Consider the following 15,265-nt stretch of genomic DNA (forward strand, 5'->3'; position numbering starts at 1 on the left):
TTTCTTACATGGTCGTCTGTGGAGAAAGGAGAGATCTGCTCATGTCCAACTTTTGTTGCTGTTATACTGAAAAGTGAACAAATCTTTCATTCAGATTTCACTAAACACACAGAACCTGCTGCCATTATATATTTTATTTCCTCTGGCATGGAACCAGGAAAGGACGTTGATAGTTGCAAAGCTGCTCCACAGACCCCGAGAATGTAAGCTGCTCGAGGATGTGGCCAAATCCCTTATCTAGCCTATTAAGGTGAGTAGTAGAAAATATGTGATGATTGATTGAGGATAGACCTTTAAAAAAGCTGAAACGCCCAAATTAGTATTGGGAGGTTTGTCTTCTAGGACCTAAACAGCGTACATGCACTTAAGTGAACATGGTGCACAAATATTAACCATGTTACCATAACGTAAAACTTATGATATATGCAGCATTACTTACCCATACTAATACAAGCTATGAAAGAATGTCAAGTCAAGGTTCAGGCTAATGCTTCTGGAGTCTGTTAGGGCTGGGGTACAGTTGATAGCCTTCTGGCCTGCTGCGACTAAAAAGCTGCAATGGCTAGGACAGAGCCTGTCACCTGTCAGCCCTGTACTTCTTGTAACTGGTCATGTGCATTGTGAGCCTTTTCTAGCTTTACTGATTACAGTAGAAAACATGTTGACATAAAATGATGCTTTTTCATCTTGGTTACAGTACATGTTACATAGGTATTTTAGAATGGCAGGTGGCCATGATGGAAGGTGCCATGAGAGAAGTATTTGCGCAGCTCTTTGATGTTACAGGATGTTGTGGAGGTCCCATCCCTTAAATCTCCCTCCTTGATCTTCAAAGAGACACTGTCATACACCAAGCCCTTCCTCTCACCATTCACCTGTGTGATCACAGCGTTGCCATCTGACCTCACCTTCTTCACAGCGGCCTTGAATGGCACCTCTACATTCTTTTGCTTGGACACCATCATGTGTGCTATGGCTCTCCTGTTCAGAAGCACATTGACCGTGGCACACCTTTCCTTTCGGACGTTCTCTCTTCTTATGTATCCCAATGTAGGAAACTGTGCCTTTGATTACCAGCAGAGTAAAGATGGAGGAAGTCTCGGTATAAGGCAACTCTACGTGGCAGAGGAACATACCATAAGTAGCCTTGAGGGCTAACTTGTCATCTTCACAGTATGGCTCAAACTCACGCAAGACATCAGCAGTGGGGCAGTCTGGCTCCAGAAAACTGGCACCATTGTGTGGGACAGAGCTTAGATACAGGCCTTGCTAGTCCTGCAGAAGAACCCTGCCAGAGGGCACCAAGGAGAGCTCGAACTTTTAAGAGGGGTTTTTTGCTCCACTGTATGGATGAATCACCAATGCATCTCATGTATGTCATTGTCAGTTACGAACGCTGCCCCTTCATCAGTATCAAGGAATAGTTCCAGAACACCTACACCTCTTGCCATCATCATTTTAGAGTTTGATGATATTGGTGAACCACAAGTCCCAATTTGCAGAGTCCCTGGTGCTCATCCCCGACTAGCACAGTCCCCTCTCTCAGCCAGCCTAAGTGTTGTTTTCACCCTCATTTAGGCTTTCAAATCCCAGCCTGCACAATGCTGTGGGCTAAAAACAGCAGGATTGGTTGATGACTGCACACATGCATTCTTCGGCAGTAGCGTCTCGAGGACCCAATAATGGGCATACAGTCCCAGACTAGAACCTCCTCTGCCTGCAGTCCAATAAGCATGCCCTAAACCATCAGGTCAATGTGAAAGAAACAGTGCTATCATGAAAATATAAAGAGCCTTTAGTCATTGATAATGTGGGAAAGTGTAATTGTCACAGGGACAATGCTCACAACATGCAATCTGACACTGATTACATTTGTTGTAATTGTGTAGTAATAAACTGGACATGCTTCAAAAATACACCTGCCACACTGTGCACTAAACTACAATTCCCAGAATGCTAAGAGAAACTGGAATTAAAAAAAAACAAATGTGGCTGATTGTTTCACATTTGAAAAGGGGGGCAAATATTAGCTACAACCATAGAGGTGTGCAATATCCCAATGTATCATCACCTTAATACACTGATAGGCGAGCCAGTACCACTAAACCTTGCAACAGAATAATTCTACAGACGGTATGAAGGGAATTCTGCTTTCCAGACCAGGCTTTTGCAGCAGTTCCAGGCTTTATAAAATGAAGCCGCTGGGGCCCCAGCGCCAGGTGATCTTGGGCAAGCATGTGGAAGTCTGACTTTGAGAGAAGCGTGATATCATGCTGTATGTTCAGCAGCCTTTCTGCTTGTATTCTTTGCCTCTTCTCCCGCTCTCTGTCTTCCCACAGTCTGGCCGGTGCTTGCAGGAGGCTGCTGTAGCCCCAGGGCAGACTTCACACACATACCTCTGTTGACATAGTTCCTGTGCAGTATGCGAGCTGAAATGCCACATGCTTAAGAAGTACTGGATTCCTGCTAAACCTCGGGGGATCCCTGGACTGCCGATTATTTGCTTCATTCTTCTTTTATGGAAAACTTCTGAAAACTATGGATTCTCCTGGAAATCAGGTACAATTATCCCAAAAATACCTTAATGTTCCGAAATAGTGTTCGCCTCTGCCATCGTATACACGCGTTCCGTGAATGGGTTTGCCAGTGAAGAGAAAATGTTTTTAGCATGTCCTTTCACAGAGTTTTCCTTCGAGACAAAATCCCAGTAATGCGAGTCGTGTGGGGGTCTCGTAGAGAAGAAAAAGTTGACTATTTATCTGGACAAATTTAGCTCGTGAATTTTATGTTTTGCATACCGGTGTTTTGCATACAGAAATACTGCCCTGTGTCTCCGTTGCTTTCAATGAACTTTGCTGGCAATTCCGAACTTAACATTTCTAAATTGCTTTAATTGAGGCAGATTCAGGGACGAATTTCGAATAATTCAATATTGGTAATTCTGAGAAGTGTTCCAGCACTGTTGTAATGAAATATAAAGGGATGATGTGTGGTTTCAGTGGTCATTAGATTGGATTTTTTCTTGATCACGAGAAATGTGAAAAGTTGCTATCAGAAAAGGCGGTTTTTAAAAATGAAATTGTTACACATGAAATTGGCGTTATTTTTGCCACGCTGTCAAAGCACATATACATGTATGCAGGTGAAACCAGGACACCGCATGAAGGTGAAGGGAGTTGCAGTGTCGATTTATTTTTGTTAAATGCTAATTTTATAAACTGCACAGACCACGAAACCACTAAAGAGCCCAATTTACTAATGCAAGTTTTGACCTGAAGAACTGAACAGTGAGATCAGGACATCAGCCTCAAAATGTGATAGCCTCCTTAGGGCACCTTGTCTCTAATTAAAAGACGGAGTCTCAATGCCTATTTCTTTTGTTGTAATCGGTCGGTTTCCTGTATTATTAATATTTAAAGTGTGTAGGTAAAAATGTGCACTCCAAGCGAGCCTAATTCAATAAAATTGTACAAATTACTCGAAGCTCACGAGTCTGAATTGTGCTCATTTATATTCATAGCTATTTTGTGAGTTCCGAGTGAAACTCCAAGGTAAATTAATGTGATAAAATGAATAAAGCTCCAGGAAGGCTGAAGAGGAATATTAACTGAGATTCTTGATTTCTGCATTTTTACTTTGGCCGCTTATGATCCCTAAGAATTGTTTTCTATGTTTAATTTCATTTGTAAATTACCTCCTAGTGTGATCGAAAGCCAAAGAATGGTAATTTGACTTGGCGCGTGGTAGGGAGATAATGGAATTAGCTTAATTAGCCCATTATAATTGCTGTGTTGGTTTAACCAACAGATTGTTTATTGGTAAACTGGCTGTTGAGGATTATCTCGCTTAATCCACAGAACTGCTTCAAGTGGACTAAGCAATTACTTTGTGGATATTCTTTTGGGGGTCCTGCCCCAAAATATGTTGAGTGGGTTCAATCATTTCAAAAGTAAATAAGAGTAAATTGCTTTTTGTATGTTATACCACTGTAAGATTCGCTGTTCGAGAAGCGATTTTGATTGGGGATTTTTGTTAGGTGGCATTTAGAAGTAAACACTCTAGGAGTGGCGCTGATCACTTTCAGTCCATCCTTTGAGTTGCATTAAGTTTTAAGGGGCTTATTGAGAGCTAACTTACAGTCAGCCTCTTGCTACTCGGACCATTGGTTCCACCTAGTCAGTAGCCTGATAGCATGACGCTCATTACGAGCTGTCCAGCATTTGGAGCAATATTGTCTCTGCTGGGTCAGAATTTATTGGGTCCAATAAATGACTCCAAATAAGGAGTTGCCCCCGAAAAAGGGGAATAACATGCATATTTTGGTGTTCAATGCATCAAAATCATCAAGTCCCGATAATTAAGGGGCATTTGTCACTTAATACATTTTGTCAGGTTCAACGTGTCAAACCACGAGGGGAAAACTGCAGGCCTGCGTTATTTGCCACCAACCTCTTAAATGTGATATGTGTGGTCAAAGAAGTTTCTGTATATATCACAATGACACTAATGAGGGCCTAAGTGTGACATCAATTGTGGCTGAAGTGGTAAGCTTGCCACCTTCTAATTTCTACTAGCAGAATCCTTCAATTGGTCAATAGGAATGCAAGAGAAATGCCTGTGTGTAGATTTACAACCGAATGGAGCCATTTATGTCTACCATTATATCACCTGTCAGTGTGGTTGTCACAAGACAATCTTACTCTAACCTCGATCCAAATCAGTCCAAACAATCTTCCAACCATTGCTAGTATTCTTTGCATTGTAAACTTGCATATACCTGTTTTATTTGGATTGTTTTAATTTGATCAGTTTTGCATAGTGCTGATTATTTGGTAATTTGTGATTATTGCCTCTCTGTAAGTTATTGCTTGGGAAAAATTGTTTATTTTGATGGAGAAATTAAAAGATTTCCCCCTTTGCATTCTCCACACTAATTAATTTTAATTTGTTTGTTATGCTCATGCTGCATCCATTTATGTATTTTTTGACAATTGCATGCAAGCAGGTAGAACCTGTAACATGACAGTATTGCTCTGTAATCAGTCAGCCAGCCACACATTAATAAGTGTCGAAATACTCAAGAAATGCTTGAGTGAAACAGCCCTTTGTACCAACACACTTTGGGGCTTATGTACAAGCCCCTTGCACTGCCGGTGCGTCACTTTTTCTATGAGACTGAGTGACACACCGGCTGTGCAAGGGGCTTGTAAATAGGACCCTTCGGGGCAGATTTAAGAGCCCCTAGTGCTCCCTTAGCGCCACCATAGCGTAATTTGTTTTACGCTAAGACGGCGCTAAAATAGCATTCTCCCCGTGACATATTTACAAAGTGGTGCAATGCATGCATTGCACCACTTTGTGAAAAATTGCACCACATTATGACTGCACCAAGCATAATGTATGCTTATGTATTCATATGTACTGTTCCTCCGTAAGGGGGGGCCGAAAAAATGGCGCAAGGAAATCCAGAAGATTTCCTTGCACCATTTTTTGCAGCACTTTTAATGCCTGCTCAGGGCAGGTATTAAAAGACGGTACAACAATAGCATAAAAAGAAAATGATGCTATTGCCTCCAACCCTGCGTCATGGTGCGCCGTACTTTAAATATGGCACGCACAAGGTGGCGGTAGGGGTCACTAAGGGGCGCATAGAAAGTGGCGCTGCATTAGGTGTAGCACCACCTTTCTTAAATCTGCCCCTTTGTGTCTATCAGCACTAGCTGGCCACCAACAAAAGAAAGAGATAATCAGTAAGCCTGTGATAGGGGTAAGCTCCATTCCTGTCCGCTGTATACCTCATTCTATTACTCAGCCGCAAAACAATTAAACAGAGTAGCAATCCAGTTGATTGTTATATATTCTGCGCAATATTTTGCCCAGAACGGCACATACATTATTAAGTCAAACCTGAAAAGGAGTGCACATGCAGACTGATTTGTAGAATGGGAATATACACAGCATGCACATTTTATTTAAAAAAAAAAAAAATAATAAAAAAACAACAAACTAAAGACAGTGGCACAAACAGAAAAGGTGCTAAGAGGCGTATTTCAGATTTTTTTGGAGAGCGCGTGATTTGACCGCATGCTGATAACTGCTGCACTCTATCACTGTTTCAGGGCAACGTTACATAGTTCATGTAAGAAATCAACCTTTTATGCATGATTACCTTAGACTTTTCACCTTTTTTCTGGCCGCTGTTTTTGCTGGTATTATGACTGATGACATTATGCCACTTTTTGTACGACTCTGCATAAAAAAAAGAAGTGAGCCCAATAGGCAGAAGAACCCTTCCACCTCCTTGGAACTGCTGTGTGAGGCCAACTGCAGACAGTGAGGCAAGTGATGCCATGTTCACCGCACTCAAGCACAGTTGACTGACACAGCTGTGGCCTCCTGGGCCATTGCCCTCAATCGTAGGTCCCACCCAATCACACACAGCATGACCTCAACAAGCGTAGCACTTTCACTTTGAGTGCTGGTAGAATCGTTTGTTGGATAAGCAGCTCAACGAGTCAGAATCTGAAGGACTGCAGCAAGCCACGCCAGCTTCTCTTGGTACAGGAGGTAAGGATGCCCAAAGTGTTAGCCCTGCTGGGATCTGTTATATAGTCAACATCCTGTGCTTCGTGCTATTTATTCTGAAACGTCTTTACTTCTTTATTATATTCTTATTGTTTATATTTATATTTCAAATTTATATCATGTTCTTTGAGACTGACATGGATTGTTAGAAGTATGTGTAATTGTAAAAAACGCCTGCTAAAAGAGATTAGTGACGGCCTTTCTTCTCTGATTTTTAAATTAAAAGACATATCATTCACGTCAAAAAATGTACTAAAAAGGTGAGTGGTTCATTGTATTTTGAATGTATTGTTTTGTCTACATATAATAACTGCTGATATATTCTGCTTCCCATCATGGTGAAACCTTTGTTATAGATGATTTTTGGATCAAATCGACCTTAAACCCTCTGCCTTTTCAGATGGCCACCCACGTGGATTCATTAGGTTTACGCATGGACTTCGAATCCCTCTTTTAGGATAATTTCTATCGTGAATGTGTCTCAATCATTATATGCACCTTGAATGCCAGTGGGACACACATCCACAATCCTTTTCTGGTCCCCCTTGTACAATGAGAACACTATACCTGAAGAGTAATCTGTGATATGGGCTCTTACTACTCACCCTAGCTCATCTGTTTGTCAATCCATCAATTCATGCAGGTAGACATTCGTACTACATTCACTGTCACTGATCCGTTCATTGACCCTACCAAATAAAGTGCCTCATCTGCTGTGCTACTTCCACACTGTTCAACCTCACCACCTAACTCTTTCATCCAACACTATCCTTGCATTTGTAAGATTAAAGAATATATGATTTGTAAGCCACCATACAATAGGGTAAGGTGGATTGTTTGATTCCTTTAACACAACTCTAAGCCATGAAACAGATTCAACGCCTCACACTGCAGCAAAAACTGTTAGACTCAACCGTACAGTGACGCATGGTTATGCAAAATATTCTTTACAAAGCTGCTAATTGTATTAGCTTGCCCGGATGGACCTAAAGCTACAATAAGAACCCACATTGGATACCCCCTCTGATGGGAGTCTTACAGATCCAGACAAGATTGCAGAGCAGTTTGTCCAACACCTTATACACCTCCAAGATACCCTCCACAGCTGAACATATTGACTCTATAGTTTAAGATTTGTTAATTCCAGGAGTATCAGACATGGACCACCAAAGACTTGAGGAGGCACTGACTGAAGAAGAATTACTAGAGGCACTGAATGCCCTTCCCAGGGGGAACAAAGGCCTCTCAGTTTAATTTTTTAAGAATTACACCTTGCTCTTTACCCCCTCACTTTTAACTATTTTTTAAGAGGCTCTGGATTCAGGCACCCTACAATATTACTTGCAAGTTTTCATCATTACACCTTTAAATACAGGAAAATACCAAATAACTGTGCTTCCTGTTAGCTAATTCCCTTGATTAGTCTCAAAGTTAAACTCCTAGCCAATGTGCTGGCCAAAAGACTTGTAGGGTCGATACAAGGTTTGGGTCACTGGGACCAAATTGCTTTATGTCTGCTCACTGCAAGTGTCACTGTCTCCAGTGACTCTATGTTGCCCTTGCATGCTCTAAATCCTCTACAGACAGATGTGCTCTAATTCTAATAAATTTTGAAAAACAACCTTGAACTCAGTATACTGGCCATTCATGTTCTGATTTTCAGAGCGAGTAAACTTTAGCCCTCTCATTAGATGATATATAAAAATCTTCCATACTAAGCCTGGAAGAGGTTCAGGTTTAACTGATTTTTATATCCTCCATTTGAATGTCAATGGGGTATACGTGAGAGTTGCCCCCTCTCACCTTCATTCCTTCAAGGAGGATGGAATTTTAGGGGTTTCTGGTGAACTCAGGGCAGGAGATACTGATAATGCCAAAATCAAAGCTAAGGGTAATCAAGAGGGAACTGTCGAGGAAGGTGGCCCAAAACAGCAGAATTCTCTTTGTCATGTGGCACATCTTGTACGGCTGTTCTTTTCCTCTATTCAAGATTTCTTTCTGGGATCACTTTATTAGTGGACTCATGCGTCTGAAGATAAGACATCTGGAGATGGGTTTAAAATACTTATCGGACATTCCTTTAGATCAGGAATCGAGGGAGATAAAACGTTGATGATACATCACACAGACAACAGGAATGATCGCACCATCTTCCTTATGTCCCCAGGTCTTGACTTTGAATAAGATGCAAGTCTTTGAGGATGCCAACAGATATGACAGTTACTCAGCTGGAGAATGATTGTCCAGGGTGGAGTTATCAATGCACATAAGCTGTTTACAACATCTTGCAGGCTCCTTTGAAATTCATAGCCTAGTCAAAAACTAAGCAAAATATGCAATCCTTCTTTGGAAAGAAAACCTCGCAACGGTCAGGTTTATAAATAAACTAGGGGGAATGATATCAAGGCTGTTAGCCGAATTGTCCAGATCCACTAGGGAGTTTTGTCTTCAGCACAGGATTTCTCTGGTAGCAGGATATATTTTGTTTACATGTAAAATGGAATTGGGCTGGCATCCAAGGAATCTGTATGACAACAGTGAGTGGTATACGAACCCTCAGATATTGAGTACCCTGCACGAGGTGCAGGGTCCTGTCAAAACAGATCTTTTCACTTCACAGTTGACAGCCAAGCTAAATAAATATTTCTTATGGAGACCAGATCCTGAGGCACTAGCAATGAATAGCTTCATTTCAGAAATGGCTTGGTGGACAACACTAAGGGCCAGATATAGGTAGGTCCGATTTTGCGAATCGGAAATTGCGAGTCGGTGCGACACGCAATTTCCGATTCGCAAACTCGGATGCAGAACGGTGTCTCAGACACCGTCTGCAAGTCGCTATGGGGTCGCAAAGACCCACCTCATTAATATTAATGAGGTGGGTCGCATTTTGCGACCCCATAGCGAGTCCCTGCACTCACAGGGATGGTGGCCTGCTGAAGACAGCAGACCTCCATGTCTGTGACTGCTTTTTAAATAAAGCAGTTTTTTTCTAATTTTGCAGCCCGTTTTCCTTAAAGGAAAACGAGTTGCAAAATAAAAAAAGTAACAAAACCATTTGGTTTCGGTTTTTCAGACAAACCCTTTTTGGCAACATTCACAAAGGGGAAGGGGTCCCATGGGGACCCCTTCCCTTTTGCGAATGGGTTACCACCAGTGTGACACTGGTGGTAACTGTGAATTGCTTTGCGACCGCATTCGCGGTCATAAAGCAATTTAGCATAGCGATGCGAGTCGCAAATAGGAAGGGGACACCCCTTCCTATTTGCGAGTCGCATTCACAATTTGCGAGTCGGTACCGACTCGCAAATTGTGAATGAGCATCGCAATCGTCATTTTGCATGGCGCAAACTGCGATTTTCGCAGTTTGCACCACGCAAAATGCTTGCTACATCAGGCCCTAAGTCTTTTCACATTTTGTCATGATACCAAGATGAATATCTCAGATCTGGAGTCAATTAGCAATACCCACTTGCTAACTACACCACTGATGCACAACTTTGATATCTCCCTCTCCTAGGATTGTCAAGGGATTACCCAATTCTGATTCTGGTTTTTCCTCAGTGGTTCAAGGATCCTCTTGGGCACTGGCACATTCTTGTTGTAGAAGGCAAGCTCATTTTGGTAAAATGGAAGCATTTCAGGATGTTTGGAGATCTGTCAGGCCTTTCAGAGTCATCTTCTGCTTACGTCAGGGCATGCTGGGCAAAATGTATAAGAAGGGCTAATAGTTCAGCATTGGATGCCTGCATTAGGTTGTATGTAGAATGAGTTGTTGATCTTGAAACATCACAAGTGTTCTAAATTTCCTGGCATCCTTGGCAGCTAGCTAGAAGGCCTGTAGGACTACTAATGATTATAAGTCTGCTATATCAACAGGACATCAGGCGATTGAAGATCAATCAGTTGGGGAACATCTGCTATTTTGCAGGTTGATGAAAGGTATTCAGTTTTCCAATCCACCTAAACATATATATTTTACCTTGTTCGATGTGAATAGAATACAGCAACATTTTCAGTTATGGGAAGATAATAACAAGCTGTCACATAAACTGTTCTCTGCAATGTTGATGATGTTGCTGTGCGTGGTCTCTTTTCAACGAGTGGCAGATGTTAGATTTATACATTTCCTCCATGCACCTTTCCCCATGGGTGTTTATTTTGCGCTCACAAGGCGAACCACTGCAATTTAATTTCAAGGTTTTGCTTTACACCCTAACTTATGAGTGTCAAGATGTGTCAACCAGTACATGCAGGTGAGTGAAAACCTAAGAACATCTGATTCACAGCTTTTGATAGCCCTGAATAATCCATTTACTCCCGTATCCTTAACTACCCTTTACCTCTTACCCCTTGGCAGATAGGTTTTAGGGGTGATGTCATGGCAGAGGTAATTACAGATTATCATGGAGTGCACTCTGTGAGAGTGGTTATTGCATCTAAGGCTTTTTGTGCTTGGGCCAGGTTGGAAGACATTAAGGGCTTAATTTAGATATTGGCGGAAGGGATACTCTGTCATATCGGTGACAGATATTCCGTCTGCCAAAATGTAAATCCCATTATATCTAATGGGATTGTGATTTCAGCGAACAGGATATCCATCAGCTTTGTGATGAAGTAACCTCTCCATCAAAATCTAAATCAGGCCCTAAGTCCTTAAGTCTGTTGCTTGGTCTAGAGTGTCAACATTTAAATGTTTCATCATAAACCCATTCAATATTTAAATGTTGTGTGGCTGCTTTAACCTTGCACAATGGAGCCTCCTGCTTTGTAATAAAATTGCAGAGTTTTCTAGACAGTTTTTGAAGGAGAGTCTTGATTCAATTAAGGACAAAGGAGGCAAATATTATCCCACTTCCGTTATCTTGAACCTGTCACAGTACAAGTGGTAATACACTGTACAGATTATTCTAGTGCCAACTTCAACTAAGCAAGTAATAGTCTTAAGCCTTTAAACATGGCCTTTTTGGAAGGGGGCATATTTTGCCGATAGATGGCACATCTTGGATGGATGATGCTCAACTGAAAAAGAGGTCCTTTGGTTGCTCCTTCGTTCTTTTGGTTTCTTTTGCTATAGTTTCTTTTGTTTTGTTTCTTCCATTGACTATAGACCCTAAACCAACATGAAAAGAGGACTGGAAGAAATTAGGTTACTGGTTGAGGGGGCTGAAACCCTTCTCAGTAAAAAACCACAATCCTTGCCAGGATTAAGTCACAAGCAAAACCTAAATCGACATGTGCTCAACCCAGGTAGCTTGGCTCAGTGCAGTCAGGCTTAACTCAGAGGCAATGTATACAGTATTTGTGCAACACTTCAAACAGTAACGCAGTGAAAACACACCACAAAAGGATCCTGCACCAGTTTAGCAAAATAGAGTAATTTTTAATAAATAAAAGAAGACTAAAGTGTCAAAAATTAAATTAGTAGAACTGGAGAAATTCAGGTTTAAATATTTCAATGAAAATAACGCTAAAAAGCACAAAGCGCCAGTGGTAGATATCTGGTCGCGCCGGACCAGGACAAAGTCACAAGTTTAGGCCAACCACGATGGAGCATGGGTTGACTACAGGGACCCAGTTAGGCTTGCTGAACAAGAGTACCTTTAGACTTGGTTGCAGTGCATTGATAGGTCTCATGTTGGTTCCAAGGAGTTGTGAGGCTGCTATGTGAGGTCCTCCGTCAACAATGAGGATTCCATTGATGATAGCTTTGCGATGTGAAGCCTGGTGTCGAGGGTACATCACGCAGCCGAGATGATGTGTCGGTTAGGAAGAAGTGCACCGCTGCGATGCAAGAAACTGCGTCGTCATTGAGGCTGCTGTTGACAAGAGATTTGCGATGCGAGGGCCTGCGTCTGTGAAGCTTCGCGCATCAGCGGTACCGAACCAGACTGCGAGGTTGATGCAGAGTCCTTGCATTGGGAGAGCACTCACAGCAGAGGCAATGTGTCAGTTCTAGTCTACAGAGCAGGGGTTAAAATGAGGCACACCATTGTTTACAATGGGCCTCAATGGGCTTTGCAAGATTAGCGTCAATTTTTTGCAAAGCGCCGAACTAGTGTAAAAAATTATGATGCTAGTTCCCTAACTACCACCATGGTGTGCCGTATATTAAATATTGCGCACACATGGTGGCATTGGGGGGGCACTAAGGGGCACTAGAAAAGTGGCGCTGCACCAGGTGCAGTGCCACTTTTCATAAATTTGCCCCTATGCATCTCTTTCAGCGCCACCTAATTCTCTCCCTTAACACTCTCTGCTCTCTTTTCCCTACATGTTTCCTCCTCACATTTACCTTGACCTTGAATAGGCTTTGGCTCATCTCTATTAATATCCTATGTGTGACCCTTTTTTCCTGAACTCACTGAAAATATTATATGATGCCAAGAGGTAGCGTGTCACCTTTCTCCGCAATGTCTCCTCCCAATTGTCCTATGCGTTATTATATTACTGATATTCCATGTGGTTTCAGCTCTATTCGAACAGTGGTATATTCTGTTTTACCTTTCCTCCCACTCAAGTCTTTTCACTATTTTACTCTTTAACTCCTGTACACTATAGCAGTTCAAGCTTTAGGACTCCTCTCCTCTGACTCTTTAACTCTGAGACTCCCGATCTCTGTTCTCTTTTCAAACCCTGGTTTCAATTGACCTCGCTGTCTCCGTTTTTCCAGAAATGATTTGGGTTATTCCAAACCCGTTATTATGAGGCCTTGTTTCCACTCCTATTAGCCCATTTCTTGGTATGCCAATTATGAATGCATTTCCCATACACTGTACAGCATTCTTTCCTCAGCTACCTTCTGGTTCCAAACCTAATCCCCCAAGAGATTTCCTTGACTCTCCTTTTGTCGGTTTACTTTTAAATCAGGCTAACACCATCTGGTTTTGCTGCCCTAGGCAAATAGCTAACTATTAAATAAATCCATAAAATAGCAGGTGGTGCGCTGCATAAAAACCATCAGGGCACCCAGTCCAGTGCGCCACAGCCGCTTGTATCCTTTCAGAGGCAAGAGCCTGCTTTAATGTTTCCTTGCAGCATGTTACTTCAAGGGGGCGGTGGAGCACCCCATTTTGGGATAGTAGTGCTTTGATGGGTCGCCAGTTTGTAACTGCACATGGGTGCTTGGGTGGGGGAGGAGAGGGTCGGCGGGCTTTGCTTCGAGGATGCATGTGGTCTTCAAGGTTATCAGTGAGCATGCATTTCCATTTTCCAAAGCTGCTTCTGACTTGGCTGCAAGGTTTGCTGGTCGTGTTGTTTTCCCTCTGAGATTATTCATTTCTCTTCTAACTGGACCTTCGGTATCCTAGCACTGCTGGGCCCTCTGACATGTGACCACATATCTATAGTGATAGGCCAGTTCAAAGGTTATGACACTGGCTGATTCTTCTAGTCCCACTCATCAAGTGGAACACAACATGCTAAACCATCGCTCTATCCTCATCACCCGCTTCATCGTTTGCCTTCATAAATGATATAGTAAAGGATCGCTCTATAGAGTCTTTTTCTGCAATAAGCTATTGTTGAGTCCTGTCCGGGCTGGGCACCTTCCCTGAAACACTTCAATGCCCTAGAAGAAGAGCAAACAAAATGCAAAACATTCAGGACAAGAACATCATGAGGCATTTGTATAGGTTTTGAAGGCACTGACAGGTCGAGGAATAGTGTGATCCACTTGCCATTATTCTTGGGAAGGAGTGTCTGATACAGATCCAAGGCAAACAGTCCCAGTATTGTGTAACTGTGCTGGTACATTCCTCTTAGATTTGTGCAATGATAGATTTGCGTAGTAAACATGTTATCAGCTCATTAAAATATTTCTTGTGAAATACCCTTTAACCCTTAAATAGTCTCTTGTTAAATTCGCCTGCACACTTTGTGTACTGTATATCAGTCTTGAAGCGTTACTGGCAGGCCTCGCTGGAAAAGTAGGCCAACATGTTATCGACTGCGGAGTCACATCAATAGTGATTTGCCAGAAAACACAGGGAACAACATGCAGTAACATGGTAACCACTAATGTACTCTGTGTTTTCCCAAAATCTACACATGCATTTATCTCGCGGGATTCGATCCTGCTAATTACTTTGAGGGACTTTAATAACCCTCTGTAGGGTTACCGCCAATTCTAGATCAGGGTGCTTGATGAATCCATGCAGGAGGAAGAGAGTAAGAGGGATATTGTGGTAGGCCACGAATACTGGGGCAGGAGTAGGTGGGCAGGTCAGAGGCAGGAGTAAGTTGGAAGTGATAGAGGGATGATGCAGCAATACCCTGCCTTGATGTTTCCCACTTCCCTCCCTCCCACCTATCCTCCTACTCATGGCCATTCCTCACCCGTGATGAACCGCTGCCACTTTCCTCGCAGACACCGCTAGTTTGGATAATTTAAGGTGTATCTTTATTGGTGTCACATGTGAATCACTGAGTGGATGAATTTGAAAACACGTCAGATGTTGAATGAATGCGAATTGATGAAATGCATGGATGGGAGAATGAATGATTGGCTATATAGTTGAATGGATGTAAATGATGGCTGAATGGGTGCTTGTATGAATGGATGAAGGGGTCAATGTGTAGAGGAAATGGCAGTATGGGGCAAGGGTAATGTATTGAGGCTAGGGCAGTGAATGGCTGGTGCATGGAGTAGGACAGTTAATGGGTGAGTGAGTGAGTTAGG

The 15,265-nt window shown here is 42.4% G+C and overlaps 1 protein-coding gene across 1 annotated transcript in view; it reads left to right on the forward strand.

Moving 5' to 3' along the window:
• Positions 1-2,388: 2,388 nt before the first annotated feature.
• STARD13 (StAR related lipid transfer domain containing 13) overlaps positions 2,389-15,265 on the forward strand; it is a 769,773-nt gene continuing 756,896 nt past the window's right edge. Inside the window, exon 1 of the mRNA XM_069205550.1 lies at positions 2,389-2,559. The gene's annotated coding sequence lies outside the window, so the exon portion shown is untranslated. The remainder of the gene's footprint in view (positions 2,560-15,265) is intronic.

This window comes from Pleurodeles waltl, chromosome 8, assembly GCF_031143425.1.
Source record: "Pleurodeles waltl isolate 20211129_DDA chromosome 8, aPleWal1.hap1.20221129, whole genome shotgun sequence".
Taxonomy (NCBI): Eukaryota; Metazoa; Chordata; class Amphibia; order Caudata; family Salamandridae; genus Pleurodeles; species Pleurodeles waltl.